This window comes from Brachyhypopomus gauderio, unplaced genomic scaffold, assembly GCF_052324685.1.
Source record: "Brachyhypopomus gauderio isolate BG-103 unplaced genomic scaffold, BGAUD_0.2 sc858, whole genome shotgun sequence".
NCBI lineage: Eukaryota > Metazoa > Chordata > Actinopteri > Gymnotiformes > Hypopomidae > Brachyhypopomus > Brachyhypopomus gauderio.
In genome coordinates this window covers 1-22,393 of record NW_027507678.1, presented here as the reverse complement: position 1 = coordinate 22,393, position 22,393 = coordinate 1, and the positions used below count along the sequence as shown (strand labels likewise).

Genomic DNA, 22,393 nt, shown 5'->3' with positions numbered 1-22,393 from the left:
AAGTGCCTATCACCAGTTACCACTACACCCAGACAGCAGGGATCTCACCGCCTTCATAACCCACGAAGGCTTATTCAGGTACTGCCGTGTGCCCTACTTCTGCTTCTGCTCCTGCTGCATTTCAAAAGATGATGTCTACTGTGCTGGCGGGAGTGTCCAACGTTCAGAGCTACCTAGATGATGTCATATGTCATGGGCGCACACAAGCCGAGCGTGATGCTGCACTGGATACAGTGTTGCAGCGTCTGAGGAAGGTAGACCTGCGCCTGAACGAGACAAAGTGCCAGTTCAGACAGACCAGCCTGCGCTTCTTGGGACACTTAGTGACTGCAAAGGGCATTGAGCCGGACAAAGAACACGTCCAAGCCATCAAACAAGCACCTCCACCAAATGATGCAGCTACCTTACGTTTATTCCTTGGGATGCTTTCATGGTACAACAAATTCATACCCAACTACGCTACCGTGGTGGAGCCACTGCGTGCTTGTGCACTGACACAGAGTACAGCTGGACTGACGAGGCTGACAAATGCTTCAATGAGGTGAAACAACTGCTGGTGCACAGCTCTGCACTTGCCCTGTACGACCCTGTGCTGCCCTGTGTCATTTCTACAGATGCCTCTGACTACGGCACAGGCGCTGTGTTCACACAGATTCACCCTGATGACAGTGAGCGCACTGTTGCTTTTGTGTCTAGGACACTTACACAGGCTGAAAGGAAGTATGTGACTGTGGAGAAAGAAGTCTTAGCGTGTGTTTGGGTGGAGAAATGGAGAACGTACCTGTGGGGTCATAGTTCACCCTACGCACCCACCATCAGGCCCTCACTACACTCCTCTGCACCAAAGACACTGACAGGGCTGGAATGAGCATCACCAGGTGGTCAGCACGACTGCTCTGCTCCAATTACGATGTTGTCTACCGCGCTGGAGCACAGAACCAAACTGCAGACTGTCTGTGGTTCTTACCCTTGCCTACACCTGATGCTGATGAACCTGAGACAGAGCCTGAGGTTGTTGCCCTACTCTCCACAGCCAGAGCAACCGTCACACCTGCTGAGTTCCAGTCTGCTTCCGTGTCATGCACAGAGCTCTCAGCCTTACGCTTACAAATTCAAAAAGGCTGCGTGGCAAAAAGCCCTGAGCTCTGACCTTCAGCCCTGCTTCAAAATGCACTATGAACTGAGCGTACATGGTACCTAGTGCTCCGTGGCTCTCGCTTCCTGGTGCCTCGTTCCCTGTGGAAAACACTAGTTGTGCTGCACATGAGAACCACCAGGGCAGAGTGTGAACAAAACAACGGCTGTGTGAGTTGTGTTGGTTCCCTGGAATGGATGCACTGACCCAATCCTACATGTCTGCATGCACACTCTGCCAGAGCCTGGATCGTACAGCAAAGACCTTCACCACACCACTACAGCCTGTATCTCTACCTTCCGCTCCGTGGATCAAGTTAGGCCTTGACATCGTGGGACCATTCGAAACAGCCACATGGGACTGCAGATATGCCATCCCTTTAACTGACTATTACACAAAATGGCCAGAAGTTGCATTCACACCCTCTATCACTACAGAGACTGTGATTAGCTTTCTCAATACAACGTTTAGTCGCTATGGCAACCCTGAGTATGTAGTGACAGACAACGGTCCACAACTGATCTCCACTGCACTGTCTACATTCCTTGCTGAACGCAACATCAAACACACCAGAGTGTCTGTGTACCACCCTGCATCCAATGGTGCTGTGGAAAGATTTAATCGAGTGCTGAAAAGTGTGGTGTAAGCTGCAATTGTCCAAAATGCACCATGGAAAGCGACAGTGACAGACTTTCTGCACACTTACCGTGCAACACCACATGCCATGTCAGGTGTGTCACCTTTTGAACTGATGTTTCGTCGTAAGATGCGTACCAAGCTTGCCGTCATGCCACTGTCGCCCTGCTCTGACCAGGATGGGGAAGTGCACCACCGGGTGTCAAACCGCCAGTCACAGGTGAAGACATACTGTGATGAAAAGACGGGGGCGCACACACCGGCCTTCAAAGTAGGAGACAAAGTTCAGGTGAGAAAACAGACTCATGTTCCCAAAGGTCATCCCAAATTCACTCAACCAGTTCAAATCCAAAAACGAGTGGGACCAGGAACGTTCAAACTTGCAGACGGAAAGAACTGGTATTCTTCTCAGCTTACACGAGTGCCTGATGCAGCTGTGAAGCCACCAGATCAGCACACCGATAACAAGGACACTGTTACAACGTCTTCAGAGCAACCTACGACTGCAGCAGCTGAAGCACATGCACCTGAGAGGAACCAGCCTGCTGACCGAGTGCATCTGGCCAGAGAGCGGAGGCCTCCCGAATGGCTGAAAGACTATGAGGCCTGATGAATCAATAAAAACAAATGGACTGATCCATATCCTTTTTCAAGTTAGGCTACAAGTTAATTCATCGTTCATTCATATAAAATGCTGAAGTGAATTCATTCATTGGTGAGGTTTACTTAAAAATGGAGCAGGTGGCACTGTTACCTCTCGGGGTTGATTGATCAGGCAAATTGCCCTGATTTGCAGGGCATATTTTACATAAAGTAGTGTAGAGAACAACTTTTAAATATTAATAATAAATTTAAAAAATAAAAACAACAACTACCACCAGTGCAAATCAGGGCAATTTGCCTACTGCAACATTGTTATTATTTCAAAAGTGCATCTGCAATGAACAGAGGAGCATATGTGTGTTTTAATATATATTTATTTTAAAACTTGCTGAGCTTAGCTAATAATAGCACCTACTAGGATTGGGCAGTATGATGACAGTATTGTAAAATTGTGGCAGTATATTAACCACGTGACGTGCCAAATCTGTACTTTGAAATATGGGGCATTGCGCATCCATTAAAAAGATCTGTGGGCGGGGTCAGCAGTTGGAGCTCACTGATAGACTACTGAGTGTAGTCTGTTGCCTGTTTTATTGAATAAATTATTTGAGCGCTTGCTTTTGCGTCACACCTGCCCCCTTGATTCGTTACACATTATGTATATATATATAATATATATATATTAGTGGTGGGACTTTAACGCGTTAATTTCGATTAATTAATTACAGGAAAATTAACGCACTAAAAAAATTAACGCATTTTAACGCATTTAACGGACGAGACACTTTTGCACCGTGGAATGTTTCTCAGTGCGCGAGTTCCGGGCATACAGATTATATGGACGCACAATAAGATGAGCATGATGGAGATGACTGAAGAGGCTACGTTGGTGGATGGGAAATTTAAATATAAGAAACTTCCAGATGGAAGTACAAACAAAAATAGTGTTATTTGCACTTTATGTAGGAAGGAGTTCGCTTATCACAGGAGCACTTCCACCCTTGTTACCACCTCAACGCAAAACATGTTGCGGCTAAAGCTGGGCGTACACTGTGCGATATTTTAAATCGTGTACTCAGCTCCAGCTCAAACTGTACGACTAAATCGCAGGGAGAGTCGGCTCGTGGAGCTGCTTCAACAGTGCGATACTCTCACGAGGAGCGATTTGAATTTCAAACATGTTTGATGTTCTTGCGACGCTGCGATTTCTGATCGGGAGTTGGTCGTGAGGTGTGAATCGTTCCTCGTTTACCTGTGTAAACTATACGATGCACGACACGCGATTGAGCCGAAACGAGTGAAAAATCGGCTGAAAATGGGCCAAAAATCGCACAGTGTACGCCCAGCTTAACGCGCAGGTCAGTAATGGTAACTTAGCTGCTAAATGTATTCCTAGTACGATAGGGAGACCAAACGTCCGTAATTCACATCCTGTGAGGAAACGTCCTGGTTTTTAAATTACCTTCATTGGACCATTAAGACTGGATTAAACTTTCGCGAATGGCGCGCGACTCCGCACGCGTTTATACATGATGCGTCACATTATTTGTGTTGTCCGCGCCCTGTGGTCGAAGATAAATGCTTACAAGAAGCGCTGCGAATTGCGTCAACTGATGCAAGTTACGAACTACCGTCCAGGGGTGAGTTTCCCAAAACGTTCTTAGCGCCAGGTACTTCTTAACCTCGTACGTAAGAACGTTTTGGGAAACTCACCACAGAAAGACAATGTCGAAGAAAATCCAGCAGCTGTATGATGAGGAAAGAATTAAAACAGGTTATTGTGAAGAGTGCCACAAATGTGGCTCTGACTGGGGATCACTGGACCTCTGTTAGCAACAAGAATGATCTTGGTGTGACAGCTCATATTATAGATGATGAATCTATAGATGATGAAGATCCAGTCATTTGCTTTGAGCATGCAGAAGACAACTTCTAGGCACTATGGAGATGCCTGTGGCAGAGGCCTGGGAAATTAAAGAAAGTCTGCCATCTAAAATGGTATTAAAAAACATCTTCTGATTTACTTCAATTCTTCCAATATCCTGAGCAAAACTCCCTAAATTAAACAACATTTTTGGTCAGAATTTCCAATGTTCTGAACTGTTTTCTGCACACTACACATATATTGGTCTTCGTAGTAGACTGGTGGAAAAATAAACAAGATGTTGAAGTTTATGATTATGTTCATTGATTCATTCATCATTCAAACTTAAATGAATTTCTCATGTTAAATACTGAAATGCGATTAAAATGCGATTAATTTCGATTAATTAATTACAAAGCTTCCGATTAATTCGATTAATTTTTTTGATCGCGTCCCACCCCTAATATATATATGTCACGTAGGGATCCGCCCCCCTCTCCTCACTGTCACTCCAGTGTCTCTGTTCCTTGATTCGTTACACATTATGTATATATATATAATATATATATATGTCACGTAGGGATCCGCCCCCTCTCCTCACTGTCACTCCAGTGTCTCTGTTCCTTGTGTCTCTGTTGTTCCTTGCCCGTTAGCCCCGCCTTGCTTGTCTGTTGCCCCGGTTTCTGTCTGTCTGCCACGCCTCGTTATCATCGTCCTCACCTGTGTCTAGTTTAGTTCCATGTATATTAGTCCCTGTGTCTCCCATGTCTGTATCGGTTGTTTTGTTTAGTGTTCCTGATCTGTTAGTTTCCTGCTTAGTCATTCGTGTGCTCTGTACCTGGTTATCCTAGTTTGTATGCGTTTTCCCATGTTTGTTTTGAGTATTCGTTCGTTGTCTTGGTACCTTGTTTATTCCTTGTGTCGTTATGCCTGTCTACATTTCTTGTTCTGATTGCCCACCCATTATGACCCGTATTTCAACTCTGCTTTTGGAAATCCATTTAATAAATCTCGCTCTCCTCAGCGTTTGTGTCCGCCTCCCTGTTCTGCCTTGCACAGTACGTTACAATATATATAGTGGGCCAGTCTGTCAGGAACTCCCGGGCCACTTTTTCTCCCCAGTCCACCACTGGTATTAATTCCTTGTTATTGAATTTATTGTTTGGTTATTTGGTTTGTTTATTTCCTTGTTTGTGTTTTGAGTTGGTTAGATATTTCTTTTGTTGTTTCATTTGGTTTCTTTGGGCCTTGGATTCCTCCTGGGGAATCTCCGAAGATGAGATGGCTCTGTGTGATGGTCCTATTAGACTTGAGGAGGTTATAGATGCAATCAATCAATTAAAAAATAATAGGTCACCTGGCACTGAAGGGCTGGTCCCAGAATTCTACAATTGGAGCCTGAGCTGGAGCCTGGGCAGTGAGGAGGAGATGGAGGTCGAGGAAGACGCTCCCACTGCCAGGTCCGTGGGGGCGAGCGCCAGGAGGAGGTGGAGTTTCCCGAGAGGGGTCGAGGAGAGAGGAGAGTAAGTGTCGTCAGACCCACTCAGACCCATTCAGACCCAAGGTGGATGGTCTTCTTCCTCCTCGCCCTCACCGTAGTACTCGGTGGGGGCGGAGCATAGAGGGGGGATAAGCTTCCTCTTCTTCCCCTTCACCCTCACCGTAGTCAACGGTGGGGCGGAACAAACCGAGGGAGCCTGATCTTCATCCTCCTCGCCCTCTTCTTCCTCCTCGCCCTCACCATAGTACTGGTACTGGTACTGGAGCGGAGCATACAGAGGGGGGATAGTCCTCGGTCTCCTCTTCCTCCTCGCCCTCTGATTTCTTCCCCTCAAACTCACTCTCAGGGGTCTTCTCCATGGAGCAGAGTTCGAGCGAGCCAACCCTCAGGGGCAAGAGGTCCCGGGAAGGAGAGGGGTGTTGCTCCCTCCATATCCGACGAGTAGACGCAGACAACGTAAACACACGCCCAAAAGGGAGGGGTCGGGGACCGCAACGTGATTTTATTGCTTTTCACAATGAGATCAAGCAATACATTCGGACAATCAAAGACTCAGACACACAAAAGGCACTTCGAACCATTGAGGAATGTACGGCTTTGAATGTTTTCTTATGATCTTGATCCCCCTAGAATTTTCTTCTCTGTTCTGTTCATAAGTTAGTTTTTTTCTCTTGAGTGTGCTATTTGTGCTATTTCTTTCTGTCTTTATCAACAAACAGTACGAAAAAAAAAGCAACAGGTAACGTACCCTACCACCCTTATTTTAATTCTATACGGAATTAACGAGAAGGTCGTCACACATGTCGATTTTAAGATTTTTCAGCTGAATCTGTAAAGATTCTAACGTTTCCCAGCTGATGTTTTTCTCATTTAGTCACTGAATAGACTAGATTTTGTCCCATTGAAAGGAATGTCTTGGGCTTTAAATCACACTTTATTCGTTCTGAACTGGAACATCTAAGTGGAACATTAGCTAAAAAAGAGTGATACTGGTTACCAAGAGATGGTGATAGTGTAACATGTCAGTCAAGTAAGCATTCAAGTACATATGAATGAATGAATGTTTAATTTATATACAACACTATACAACAGTTACAGAAACAGGAAAACGTAATGAACTAATATGTTAAAATGTCCTTTTCCTGTAGTGTGTGGTGGAATTGATGGCACAGAATTCGAGGTCTTATAATATATTAAGCAGTATTTATTTGATAGCAAGAGAGTTACAAAATATAAAAGTATAAAAGTATGATGTGAAGCTTACGCTTCATGCAGTAACTCTGAACTGTCTCTCTCAGTCCAGATTCTTATAGTCAAAGTGTGTGTGTAGAAAAAACTAAGGATGCTGCTTCCCAGGAGCAGTTATCAGTTTCCCTGGGATTCAACCTTGGGTGCTTAGAAACGGATAAGCAATATTATCACCAACTCTGCTGCTGCACAGAAAACTTCAGTCTTACAGAAAAACATCTTTAATATGGTTACAGTTAATTACTAAGCAGTACTTTTCACACAGACCATGCTATAGTGTCTGCATGGACATGATTAACATGAATCACACATGAATATAATCAATATCAAGTAGTCATTCTTTCAGAAAGCTTTAGGAATCATCTGGTTCTGCAACCCAGTCGCCAGGAATGAAGGAGTGGAGCAGATGGTCTGCTGGTTCTAGCAACACTGCTTTCACCTGCTTAGACACAGTACATAGACTTGTACAAAGACAAACTTTTGAATTAGTTGTTCATTCAACAGGTGCATCTCCAGCTCTGCGGGTCCGAGACCTGTGTTGGGAGGCCTGCCAAAGACAATTTCAAATGCTGACAGCTCTGTCTTAGCTTGTGGTTTGGTCTTACACTGCCACAACACTAATGGCAAACATTTTGTCCAGAACATCCCTGTTTCCTGGCTGGTCTTGACAAGACCTGCTTTTATTGTGCAGTTTGCTCTTTGCACTGCGCCTGCAGGGTGGTAGCTGTAATGCTTGCGCATGTCTATACCTACATATTTAGTCTGATTTTGAAGTCCTGCGTGGACAAAGGGTGCCCCGTTATCACTGGAAATTCTCTGTGGCAGACCCCACCGGGGAATGATCTCTCTCAGGAACACCTTAGAAACCGCATCACTGTCCTGTTTCCCTGTTGGAAAAGCTTCCACCCAATTCTGAACATGCATACACATACTAGAAGGAACTTCTTTCCTTCAGATGGTGTTAGTTTCACAAAGTCTATTTGCCAATTTTGAAACGGTTCTGTCAGGTGTCCTGATGGGGCTGGTATTGTGTTAGTGTCTCTTCTAGTGGAGTTCTGTGTACAGATCAAACATTTTTAACAAAACCTTTGAGTATAAGTAGTGATACCTGGTCTATTCCCCCTTTGCTCATGTGACTCCTCCCATGAGCAATCCTAACTAGGCCTCGCATGTAAGCCTTTGGTAGGCAAGGTCTAGCAGTATCAGGGTGTACCCTTACGCCTCCTGTTTTAACACAGTCCGCCCGTTTCCACTGGGCCTTCTCCTCTGAGGAGGCCATTTGTTGGATATCAATTGTAGTTATTGGGGTGGAAGCATGTTCTTGTTGGGTGGCTTGTAAGTTAGGCGTCGCATGCGCTGTGGCTTTTGCAGTGGCATCTGTAAAAGCATTACCTCTCGCTGCCTCATCTTGGGATGAGGTGTGCGCTGCGCATTTAATGATTGCTACTTGTGCTGGTAGCTGGACAGCATCTAGTAGTTGCGCTACTAGTTTGTGGTTCTTAATTTTGCTGCCAGAACTAGTTAGGAAATCTCTGTCTTTCTATATGGCGCCAAAATCGTACACTACTCCCCAAGCATATCTGGAGTCTGTACAGATATTCACTGTTTTCCCTTGGGCCAATTTGGCCTTGGTGAGGGCTACTAGCTCAGCTGCCTGAGCTGAATAGCTGCCTCCCCCTCGGGAGTCAACTCAAATGTTGAAGTGCTGGATCCTTTGGTGGGAATCAGTTATCTGAGGGGCCCCTCGTTCTCTGTATAGGAGAAAATAAAGGTGCGACAATATGAACACATGCCAAGAAATGATAACAGTTGTTTCTTAGTTCGCAGTTTGGGAAGCTTGAGTATGGTTTGTTGTGAGATAACGTGTCCTTTCTCGTGTTTACTTTCTCTCTGCAGTATTGCAACTTTGATTTGGATGCCTTGTGGCCTTCCTCTGCTAAATGATTTAGCAGTGCCACTGTGGCCTGTCTGCAAAGGTCTCTGTTTGGAGCACAAACTAAGAGATCATTCGTATTTTGAAATAAAGCTGTTCCCTCTGGAAGTTCAAATGTTTCTAATCTCACATGTAGTGCAGCATTGTAAATGGTGGGTGATTCAAAGTAACCTTGACATAATCTAGTGAATGTGTATTTTTTTTTATTTTTTATTTCAGCATAGGCAGCATGGTGGCTTGGTGGTTAGCACGTTTGCCTCTCAGCACTGGGGTCTTGGGTTCAAGTCCCTATCTGAGTGGAGTTTCCATGTTCTTCCCGTGTCTGCGTGGGTTTCCTCCGGGATCTCCGGTTTCCTCCCACAGTCCAAAAACATGGAGGTTATGTAAAATTGGCAGTCCCAGACAAAATTCTCCCTAAGTCTGTGTCTCTCCCTGAGTGTGTGTCTGTGTCTCTCTCTGTTCAATAAAAACAAGTTGTTGTCTGAGTGTGTGTGCATGAATGTGTGTGTGCTTGTGTGCCCAGTGGTGGATGGTGCTCTGCCACTAGGGTCTGTCCTCTCTCCCCTTCCTGCACCCCATTCAGTCCCCCAGGGGGCTGTGGATCCCGGTAGAGAGTACGCTGTGCGCAATTGGCTGCCGCTTCTCGCCGGTGTGTGATTGGTTGTCTGTAACGTAGCTGTGTTAACAATTGTAAAGTGCCTTGGGTATCTAGATAAGGCGCTATATAAATTGAAACATTCATTCATTTCTGAAAAGGCAAACCAATCTGGCTATCTGGATGAACTGGAATGCTAAAAAAAAAAAAGAAAAATGCATTGGCAAGATCCACTACACTGAACCACTAGCTGTCTGGGGGAACCTGAGAGAGAATGGTGTAAGGATTTGGGACTTCTGGGGATCTAGGGTGTGCTGCCACTTGACAGCTTGCAAATCCGGAACAAACCTCCATTCCTCTCGCCCTGGCTTCTTAACTGGGAAAACTGGGAATTCTTACTGGTGAGGTTTTGCATGGCACTATCACGCCAGCCTCTCGTAGTTATTGGAAAACGGACCTGATGCCTTTCATGGCTTCAGGTTTCAATGGGTATGGGTGTTGTTTGGGTCTGTAATCAGATTTGGGAACGATGCACACATCTTTTAATGAGGCCCACATCGTTCTTTCCCTTAACCAACAGAGCTTGCGGAACTTTTGCCAATTCTAATTCTTTCGCTGGCAGGAGGGTCATAGGTATGGCCTTTGTTTGTGTTTTGTCATTTTGGTCAAATAATTCCAGTGTGTTAGGTAGTGATATGTGGGGCGTGGCCCATGGAACACAATAGAGATTCATTTGTCCTTCACTCAATCTCACTAGGCCTGCTGCCCATGTGTCGTTCAAGTCAGTCATGGTCATTAAGTCATGCAGCTCTGCATAGAACCTGGTCTCATACTCTGTATCTGGTCCGTCAGATATGTTTGTGCAATGAAATGTGTCACTTGGTTTAATGTGAAAAATCTGCTGGTAACACATAAGTCATGTATGCCATGAAATGCTTTCTGATTCCCCCTTCGGTGCCCCTGTACTGCCATTTATAGGCATAACCTGGTTGTCCTGATGCCAATTGAATTAATTGGGGCTCTCCCCAAAACAAAAATAGCCCATTCTGGCCACTTTGGAGTGTGTATTGCAATTTACACATCAAATCTCAAAACATTACATTAGCTGGGCACGTAGCGGAGATCAGGAAGCTATGTTCAAATCATTATTATCTACATTACACTGTATAAACACAGACACTCTCTCTAAGACAGTTAGCCCTCCCACACCCATTACTCTGACAGTTTTATCATGCTTCATTTCACAATTTATCTGGTCAGCCATTATAACGGAGTGTGTTGCTCCACTTTGAGCTCCACTGTTGCTCAAAGTTTTCGTTTTTCAACCATTATTTCTACCTGTGGGAGTGCTGCTGGGTTTTTACTAATTAGCTGGACAAAAGAGTAATCTAAATTTGGTACTTTCCTTTTGCTGTATTCTACCCTCAGTGGCCCGTCGCTGTCCTGCCTCCCCGCCGCCCGTCAGTCCTGGCCTCTTTCCTCAGTGGTCAGATGGCCATCTTTGGACTCTGGACAGTCTCTATCAAAATGTCCTTGTTTGCCGCAATTGTAGCATGCGTCTTTGTCTTTGTTTCTCTGTCCACCACCTCCTCCATCTTCTCCGCCTCTGCCTCGGCCTCTTCCTCTGCTACTGATGTAATCTTGGCTGGTCTGGACCATAGTCAGCATAGCTTGCTGCTGTATGTCGCTCTGTTTCTGAGTTTTCTTCTTCTCCTTATTTATGAGCTGTGCCTCGTGGTGTTTAGAGTGATCTTCTATCACCGACAGAGGAGCTCTGTTGTATGCAATGCAGTTGGCTCTGATGAGGTCGCTGATGTCTTTTTTCATGTTCTCCAGGAAACTGTTTCTCAGATGGGCTTCCCACGAGCCGACGTCTGCCGGGCCGTTGGCACGTTGTGCTGGTGCTTCGATTCTGCAGTGGTCTGTATGGACTCTGGTCAGTCGAACGAGGACGTCACTGATAGACTCTCCATCTTCTTGTTTGCAAACTGCTATCTTGTCTGTGTTGACGGAGACTGGATAGGCAGCTTCCACTCTTTCCACCAGACGTCTTATCATGTCTCTGTATGGTCCGTTCAGATCAGCTCCCCCTCCATCAGGGGCATCCCACTCAGGAAGGTGGAGACGGACATCACCTGGATTCCAGTCACGGTCGATCTTGTTGAACTGAGGTCCGAGTTTGACCACCAGTACGTTTCAGTTCTGATTGGGTCGGTCTACAGGACCGAACAAAAGCCACAAGTTCTTCTCCAAAGCGCCGTCCTCCTATGTCAGATGGTTTGCCCATACCCTCGGCTGCTTTCATGATGTCATCAGAAGTCCAGTGTCTGTGCACCATGATAACTCTGTCCGGGCCGGAGACTTCTACCATCGGGAACTGTGTGACCACTGGTTCGGGCGTGGTTATCATCATCTGGTGGGCTGCCTGATTGGCGGCGGGTATCCACAACGGTGGGTATCTGTTGTGAGGCGGGTGTGGGAGTGGTGCAGCTGCAGCAGCTCCCTCTCCCCCAGGTACTCCGGGTGGTGGGCGACATCTCGTTGGGGTGGCATCGAGGTCAGGATCAGCTAAGGAGACACACTGGGACACCGTATTAGTATTTTCTCCAAGCCCTACCTGCCTAACCTTCTTTTGCATATTAGCTCTTTTTTGAGCCTCCTGTAACCAACACTTTGCCTTGTGCAACATATCTTCTTTATTGTCATCAAAATGCTTTCTTATTATCCTTTTTAGGTCTCTCTTGAACCCTTTGTATCAACTTTCCCAAATACACCACACTCAGTGAGCCACTTGGCGCAAACCCACAATTTTCTATCTAGTATGGAACATGTTTGCAGCAGTCAGTACCATAAAGTCTATTCATCTGTTCAAAAATGCTATTGGGATGTTGGCTGACATCAAAGGCATATTTTTTTACTGTTACTTAAACCCATCCTTTAAATAATCAAAATACAAATTGCTATTAAAAATACAAATTGCTATCAAAAACACTTATTTACTGCTTAACATAAATTGGATCTCAATTTAGTTCCAACAATGGCCGTGAATAGGTCCATCCTATAGCCTCGCACTGAATCGACCCGGGTCCTTATACGTTAATGTACGTCTACAAGAACGACCTTTTCTCTAGTTAGGCGTCTAAATAGGCCTATTCTCTTAATAGGCTCTTTATTACTCCCAGAGTAATATTCTTTTCCTATTTCAATGCAGGCAGGGACGCCTATTCCGTGGAAAACTACAAACAAGTTTTTTTTATTCACTTACGATTGCGTGCCACCACCACGTTCTTTTTGTTCGTTGGATGAGGCGGGAGTCGTCAGCGAGGTCAGAACTTTCAGCTACACCCTGGCGGTACTTTCCCTTTAGCTTGTGGGGTTCCCGTCATCCAGCTCAGTCCCAGACTGAGGAGCGTCCTCGGTGAGCTTCAGTTAATTCCTCCGCTACGATCCTCGCTCATCCTGCCGGCTACGCCAAATTCTGTGGTGGAATTGATGGCACAGAATTCGAGGTCTTATAATATATTATGCAGTATTTATTTGATAGCAAGAGAGTTACAAAATATAAAAGTATAAAAGTATGATGTGAAGCTTACGCTTCATGCAGTAACTCTGAACTGTCTCTCTCAGTCCAGATTCTTATAGTCAAAGTGTGTGTGTGTAGAAAAAACTATTGATGCCTGCTTCCAAGGAGCAGTTGTCAGTTTCCCTGGGATTCAACCTTGGGTGCTTGTAAATGTAAATGTAAATTTATTTATATAGCACTTTATATATAGTGCTTTACAACTCTAAAATAAAATACAAAAATGAAAAATGTCAATAAAAACATAAAAATTGTACATAAAATGCATAACATATAAAAACATAAAAGGACTTAAAATAGGTATGTAACACAAATTAAGTACAACTAAGCAAAACCGCCAGGCTCAAAGTTTAATTGTGGACTGTTTCAAAGCAGTGTTAATTTTGACAGAAATTTTTGATTTAGTTTTAGTCTTAGTCTTTTGACTAAAATGTAATTTAGTTTTAGTCATAATTTAGTCATTGATTTGTTTTTAGTCTTAGTCTAGTTTTAGTCGACTAATTATCATTAGAATTTAGTCGAATAATATCAAAATAATTTAGTTGACTAAAATATAAATGGTGTAGTAGTCATTATATACACTTGCACAAAATGAAACATTTATTAACCAGTTACAGAATATTATTTTTTGTATGTGCAATATATACAAAAACAAATTTCCAAACAACTCTATTGACCTGAACTTATAGTTATTGAGCATAACAATAACAAAACATTGATGACCAGTAGGTCCGCTCTACCTGAAAACATATGGAGTTTATGAACAATGCATATTAGATTCTATATAAAACTGTGCGCCGTAAAACAATGCCATAGCCCGCAGATGTCGTTTCATTTGTCGTATTTGTCCCGACATCATCATTCCTCATGGTTTACACAGCATCTTGTTTTTCTCAAAGTCAAAGGAGAAATGTGTCCATATATCGCCGCTCATCTATCTCCCTGCTGACATTGTCGAGTTAACGTCGAGTTTAATTTCATGAGTGACCACAGTTCACGGGCTAGTTTTGTCCTAACGGGTTCTGCGCGATGTGAAGACGTTAGTTCTGATTGGATGGTTACCCGGTTTGTCCCGCCTCTCCGTGTACGCTAAAGTAGTTACGGTTGGATCTCTTCTTAACTTATCCCTACCTTTCACAAAAATAAATCAGGTCTGATTGAATGTCGTCGCTGGCCAATATTTTCGTCTCGTTTTTATTCGTTGACGAAAATGTCCTTTAATTTCGTCATCGTTTTTATCCCTTCGTATAGTTTTAATTTAGTTATCGTCTCGTTTTCGTCATGAAAAAAGGTTCGTTGACGAAAACTATGACGAAAATTATTCGTCAACGAAATTAACACTGTTTCAAAGGCTTGGGAATAAAAATGGGTTTTCAACAGTTTTTTAAAAGATGATATGGAATCTGTAAATCTGATGTTTACAGGAAGACTATTCCAGAGTTTAGGTGCATACACGGGAATGCACGGTCACCCTTTTGCTTGAGTTTTGTTCTCAGCACCATCAGAAGCCCTTTGTCTGTAGATCTCAGTGACCTTGAAGTGGAATGGGGAACTAATAACTCACAAATATACTCTGGCGTCTCACCATGTAAAGCCTTATACGTTAAAACAAGCACCTTAAAATCCACTCTCCACTTCACTGGCAACCAGTGCAGGGAGGCCAACACTGGAGTGATGTGTTCCCTACGTCTTGTTCTGGTTAAAAGCCGTGCAGCTGCGTTCTGCACCATCTGAAGCTTTGCCAAAGATCCTTGGCTAAGGCAAGTGTACAAGGCATTGCAATAGTCTATGCACGAAGACACAAATGTATGTATGATTGTCTCCAAGTCCTGAAATGATAGAATATGCTTGATTTTTGCAATGTTCCTAAGCTGAAAAAAGCATGACTGAATAAGCTTTTTGATGTGTTCATTGAGTTGTAGCTGAGGGTCAAAGATAACTCCAAGATTTCTAGGAAGAGCATTTACTCTTGATGTGAGAGAACCAAGAGCCACCTCTACCTCCCTAGGGATTTTATCAGAAACCACAACCAGAACCTCCGTTTTATCTTGGTTCAGCTTAAGAAAGTTGCAGTTCATCTAGATCTTTATAGCATCTATACACTCAGTTAAAATGGCTAATTTACTGAAATCATTTTTGCTAAAAGAGAATAAGCATTAAGAATTTTGCTTAGAAACGGATAAGCAATATTATCACCAACTCTGCTGCTGCACAGAAAACTTCAGTCTTACAGAAAAACATCTTCAATATGGTTACAGTTAATTACTAAGCAGTACTTTTCACACAGACCATGCTATAGTGTCTGCATGGACATGATTAACATGAATCACACATGAATATAATCAATATTTCCTTCACAAGTGTTACTGGGCTTGTGTTTGGTTGCAGAGTCACACTGCAGTGACATCAGGTTCATTGTAATCAGTGTGTCAGTGTCCTGCTCCTCCTCTTTATGATGAACTGTTGACAGGGAGCAGAGAGCAGCATCTCCAGTGTCCAGCTGTGTGTGTGTGAAGAGGAACAACTCCATGATAGAGCCTCATAACTCCAGCAGTGGAGGAGGAACCTCTGACCCAAAGTGAGGAGCTTTACATCAACACTTAATCTGAGGAAACAGGAAGAGGGAATATTCAGGATAAATGAGATGTAGTGAAGAACATAATTACTCAACACTTTCCTCATCTTCATCAGGGTGAAGAGAGCAGCATCTCCAGTACCCAGCTGTGTGTTAATGAAGAGTGAATCATCTCAAGTACTCAGCTGTGTGTCTATGAAGAGTGAATCATCTCCAGTACCCAGCTGTGTGTCTATGAAGAGTGAATCATCTCCAGTACCCAGCTGTGTGTCTATGAAGAGTGACTGGTCCATGCATCAGCCTCTTGCCTTCAGCAGTGGGCCTGTGACCCCTGACCCACAGTGAGTGACACATTACACACAGATTCTTTAATCAGACAAAGTATTTTAAGTCTTCATTTTCCACATTTTCCTCTTTCTCTCCCTTCTCAGTTCTTGCGTATGTGTGGAGCGAGTAAATATTTGTGGTTCCTTAGTCCCACATTAAAGCTAGTACCACTGAATTATCCTTAAACAAATAAAGAACAGAGTAATAAAATAAAGAAGACAGACTCCAAGATCACTTGATGAGAATAACAGGTCCCACTTTATTGTAGATCAACGTTGGTGTACAGTTGAGTCTCCCCCCAACATGAAAGTCTCCAGGGCTCAGAGGAGCACTAATGTTTATTCATACGGTATATTCTGTAACGAGGTGACAGATGCAGCAGACACAGAAGGTGGTGCTGGGTCGACTTTAATGTCCATTTCCATCATAGACATAGCACAACTCAAAGCAGTTAAATGCAGTTTAAATGCGAGGGATCAGAGGAAATACACATTGCCCCTCCTACTCTATTTACATATCTACTTTAGATTCCACCATTATGTCCAATCATCATGACTTCACACCCCAGTCATTCATATTCATATACACATTCATATACACATTCATATACACATTATATATGTATTAGGTCCAAATGTAAAAGTTCTATCTGTTTAAAGATCCTCTGATCTGGACCTTTATCAAATGAGGCCTTTTACAGTGTCATCCTACATCCACAGTTCATCCAGCAGCATGTAGAGGCCCTTTCATTATCTGCCTGTGTTCATGTTATGTCTAAATTCTCCAGATCTTTCCACCAGTCTGTACATTATCAATGGAGCTTTGTGGAGCTCCTCAAGTTTTCATTATTAATAGTTTCATTTATTTTAATATTTTAATAATAGGGCAGTCATGGCCTGGTGGTAGGGAACTGGTCTTGTGACCGGAGGGTCGCAGGTTTGATTCCCAGACCTGAGGCCATGACTGAGGTGCCCCTGAGCAAGGCCCTTAACCCTCAATTGCTCACTTGTATAAAAAATGAGATTAAAATGTAAGTCGCTCTGGATAAGGGCGTCTGCCAAATGATGTAAATGTAAATATTCTTTATAATAATATTTATAATATTTATTTTATTTATAAAATAAAATTTATTATAATAATATTTGATTCGTCTTCCGGCGCCGCCGCGAGTGGCTGCCTTTTCCAGTAGCTCCGTCTTGTGTGCTTTGTTTTTTTCTCGAGTTTTTCTTTAAACTTTATTTATTGACTTAGGCTTTTACGCATGACCATAGTGCATCTTATTTATATCCTAAGGATATTATAATATATTTTCAGAGTGGTATGGAGTGCAGCATAGAGTTTCGATTCTATTCCCGGGAACAACTGCTGAGCCTCCGTCCCATGGGACGCGGGGGCATTGTCCTAACAATCCCGGGGGAGCTGAGGCGGAAGTATCGGGGCTGCAGAGCCGGTGCTAAGCTAAAGGCTAAGCTAAAGGCTAAGAAGACGGAGAAGCGGTGGAGATTCAAACCCTCGGTCCCGTCGGTGGTTATGGGGAATGTCAACTCGCTGACCAACAAAACCGATGAGCTGGCTAGTCTGGTGAAGACCCAGAAGCTCTACAGGGAGTGCAGTGTGCTGTGTTTCACCGAGACCTGGCTCACCCCTGACACCCCGGACGCTAACGTGGAGCTACCTGGATTCTCTACGGTGCGAGCGGACAGGGACCCAAAACTCAGCGGGAAACGCAAAGGTGGGGGGCTTGCGCTTTTTATCAACACCAGGTGGTGCAACCCCGGTCATGTAAACGTGAAGGAGGTTATCTGCTGTCGGGACATAGAACTGTTAGCGGTGAGCCTCAGACCATATTACATGCCGCGGGAGCTCTCACACGCCATCTTTGTGTGTGTTTACATTCCACCCCGGGCGGACGCGCAGGCAGCGTGTGACGTCATCCACTCCACCGTCGCAGCGCTACAGACACAGCACCCTGACGCCTTCTGTCTGATCTCTGGCGACTTTAACCATGTCACACTGGACTCTACCCTGCCTGCCTTTTTCCAGTTTGTGGACTGTCCCACCAGGAAAAACAGGACTATCGACCTGCTGTATGCTAATGTGAGGGACGCATACAGGGCCACTCCACTACCACCACTGGGAAAATCAGATCACAATCTGGTTTTCCTACAGCCTCAGTACAAACAACTGGTACTGAGGCAGCCTTCTACCTCTCGCTCATTCAGAGTTTGGTCTCCTGAAGCAGAAGAAGCCCTAATGGACTGCTTCGAGACCACTGATTGGAGCGTGCTACTACATTCACACGGTGAGGACATTGAGGGATTGACACACTGCGTTACGGACTCTGTGAACTTCTGTATGGACGTAGCTGTTCCCACAAGGACTGTACGCTGCTTCCCAAATAATAAACCCTGGATCACCAGTGACGTCAAGGACCTCCTCAATCAGAAGAAGAGGGCGTTCAAAGATGGAAACTCGGTGGAGCTGAAGCGCGTACAGAGGGATCTCAAGGGACGTCTGAAAGAGGCCAAAGAGTCCTATAGGAGTAAAGTGGAGAGAAGGCTGCAGGACAATAACATGAGGGAGGTCTGGGGTGCGATGAGAGCTATCACAGGGTGCAAAAACAAGAGCAGCAACTCAGTGGATGGAGGTGTGGACAGAGCAAACCAGTTCAACCACTTCTACAACAGGTTTGACTGTCCTGCTCCTACTGCCCCCTCCCCCTCCCCTCCTGCAGCACTCACCACCCAGTCACTCACCACCCAGTCACCCCCACTAGCCCCCCCGGCAGCCCCCTACTCCTGCACCTCCCCCCCTCCTGCAGCAACTACCACACTGTCACCATGGCCAGCGAACCGGCCCTCACCCTCACCTCTACAATCCCCGTCACCATCACCACCCTCACCTCCACCATCTCCGCCAACATCAGCACCACCATCAGTGAGTAGACTAAACAGCTCTTGCAGTCCCCCCACCTTCACTGCGGACCAAGTCAGGAGACAGCTGAGGAGACTTCACCCCAGAAAGGCAGCTGGCCCGGACAGAGTGTGCCCCAGAATGCTCAAAGCATGTGCTGTCCAACTGGGGGAGCCGCTTTAACATGTCTTCAACCTGAGTCTACGCCTAGGGAGGGTTACTGACATGTGGAAGACAACATGCCTCATTCCAGTTCCCAAGAAGCCACACCCGAAGGAGCTGAATGACTACAGGCCAGTTGCTCTGACATCCCACGTGATGAAGACCATGGAGCGACTGCTGCTGAGTCATCTCAGACCTCAGGTCCACCATGCTGAGGACCCACTGCAGTTTGCTTACAGGGAGAAGGTGGGGGTGGAAGAAGCCATTCTCCATCTCCTGCACAGAGCTCACTCTCACCTGGACAAGGGGAGCGGTGCTGTGAGGGTCATGTTCTTCGACTTCTCCAGCGCCTTTAACACCATCCAGCCCCTACTGCTGAGAGACAAGCTGGTGAAGATGGAGGTGGACATGCACCTGGTCACCTGGATCACTGACTACCTGACTGGGAGGCCACAACATGTCAGGATCAGGGACTGCTCCTCTGATACAGTGATCAGCAACATAGGAGCACCACAGGGGACCGTCCTCTCTCCAGTCCTGTTTACCCTGTACACATCAGACTTCAAATACGACTCGGAGTCATGCCACATGCAGAAGTTCTCTGATGACACTGCAATTGTGGGGTGTGTAAGTAATGGACAGGAGATGGAGTACAGGAGCCTGATTGAGGACTTCGTGGTTTGGTGCAAAGCAAACCATCTGCAGCTGAACATCACCAAAACCAAGGAGATGTGCATGGACTTTAGAAGGTCCAGGCCATCCCAGCAGCCAGTCTCCATCGATGGGGTCGATGTGGAGAGAGTTAAGTCTTACAAGTTCCTTGGTGTGCACCTGGATGAAAGGCTGGACTGGTCAGTGAACACCGACCACCTCTACAAGAAAGCCCAGAGCAGACTTTACTTTCTTAGGAGGCTCGCGTCCTTCAGGATCTGCCAGAAGCTCCTGCTGATGTTCTACCAGTCTGTGGTAGCCAGCGTCCTCTTCTATGCTGTAGTATGTTGGGGAGGCAGCATCAGCAAGAGGGACGCTGGACGACTCGACAAGCTGGTGAGGAAAGCTGGTTCTGTGCTGGGTTTAGAGCTGGAGCCCCTAACACCACTGGCGGAGAGGAGAGCCCTCAACAAACTGCTAAACATCATGGACAATGTTCACCACCCTCTGCACAGCACAATCACCCGGCAGAGGAGCTCATTCAGTGGCCAGACTGCTGTCCCAGTCCTGCTCCACCGAAAGACTCAGGAAGTCTTTTGTCCCCCCAGGCCATTAGACTGTTCAACTCCTCTCAGCATAGCAGACTACAAACGTTGTGACACCCCCAACCCGGTCACTCTAATGGACAAAGCCCCTTATCATACGTAACACCCTCCTGGTACCATACCTCTTTTTTCAGCATTTTTCAGTTTTTTTATTTTTATTATATATATATATATATATATATATATATATATATATATATATATTATATATATATATATATATATATATATATATATATATATATATTTTATTACCTGTACTTTTTCACTTTACTACTGTATTACTGCACTACTTGCACTAACTGTACATTATTCCAATGCTAATTTTGCTGCTTTAACTTTTGCCATGAGAAGTCTATTTTATTATATTATCTTATATTATTTTATTTTTTAACTTTAGGATTTTTAAACTGTTTACCTACTGTATATTTTTTATCTTTTCTTCCCTTTATAACCCTATGTGCCTATCTGTTACTGGAATTCAGGAATTTCCCTCTGGGATCAATAAAGTATCTATCTATCTCTATCTATCTATCTTGGCTGAGTTCCAAAATGTTTCCCAACTAACTCCCAAACTCTTCTGTAAATGATTTATTACACCGAAAAAACACTTTTCTATTAAAATTGTAAAGTGACCTTGAGTATCTACAAAGGCGCTATATAAGTTGAACATTCATTCATTCAAGATTACATCCAGTGATGAAACTGCCTACAGGTCAGAGGTCGAGAACCTGGAGGACTGGAGTCAGGAAAACAACTTGATCCTCAATGCAGCAAAGATGAAGGAATTGATCCTGGATTTCAGGAGACTGAGACCCCTCGTCCATCACCCAATCACAATCAGTGGTGAGAGAGTGGAAACTGTGAAGAGTATCAAGTATCTCAGTGTTAACATCAGCCATAACATGACCTGGACCACCAACACCACAGCGACGGCCAAGAAAGGTCTCCAAAGATACACTTCCTGAGGTGCTTAAAGAGAGCACAACTCCCACAACAACTGCTGGTGAGCTTCTACAGGTCAGTCATTGAGTCCGTCCTCACACACTGTATTTGTTTGGTTCTGTGGCTGCACTACAGACAATAGGAAAGATCTCCAGCGTATTATCAAGACTGCCGAGAGGATCACGGGCACCAGCTCCCCAGACCAGAGGACATATACAGGACCCGCTGCACCAGGTGAGTCACTGCTGTAATAAAGGACAACACACACCCTGGACACTGTCTCTTCACTCCACTGTCTTCTGGAAGACGCTACAGGACACTATATGCACGGACTACAAGACTAAAAAACAGCTTCTATCACAGAGCTGTTACACTACTGAACACTGACCACAATAAACCCAACAGATTTTAATCACTGTAGCACACTGCACTCAGCTCCATATGCACTACGTCACTTTAAATTATTATATATTTTCATATTTATTCTTGATATTTTTGATATTTGTTATTTAATTATGTTGGCATTTGGAGGAGGATTGCTCCAACTAAATTTCGTTGTTTGTGCAATTACAAAGATATCTTATATCACGCATTCATGACAGAATTTCTGCACATCATTTCTGTGCATAATTAGTAAACCTGTGTGTGAACCAATGGGTCTTTAATTGATCAATCATCTCCCCTTTGGACACACAGGTCTTCCCATGGGTCAATTTAACATAGTAAAGAAACATGAATATAGTCAAACACGGCGGCCCAGAGGACAGCGCCACACACCATCCTGAAAAGCACATCCTGCTTTCTTCCAGACGGCCTCTCCTCCTGTGTGTGTGTGCTGTAGATCTGTGAGGGGGAGGGAGGGGCTGAGCTGCAAGGTCAACAGAGGAACATGTGGGGGGGGGGGGGGGGGGGGGTACAGAGCAGGTCTCATGACAGCTGCATCTGCAGCTTGGTTCCCTCTAGAAACAGAATCAGCACCGTTAGTGTGGGCAGCACATTTACACACAGCAATAGTGGACAGCAGTTGGAGAGCATCCAGGAGATCAACACAAGCTTGAGATGTGAAATCAGAATCACTGAACTAGTGTTTCCAAATGGGCCCAAAATCATTAACTACACC

General features: G+C 44.7%; 1 long non-coding RNA gene across 1 annotated transcript; it reads right to left on the bottom strand.

Moving 5' to 3' along the window:
- Positions 1-6,786: 6,786 nt before the first annotated feature.
- On the bottom strand, positions 6,787-18,747 carry LOC143508249 (uncharacterized). The gene is made up of 2 exons (XR_013129260.1): positions 15,891-18,747; positions 6,787-15,700 (listed from the first exon to the last, which is right to left on the bottom strand). It is a non-coding gene; the product is annotated as an uncharacterized LOC143508249 (long non-coding RNA).
- Positions 18,748-22,393: the final 3,646 nt, after the last annotated feature.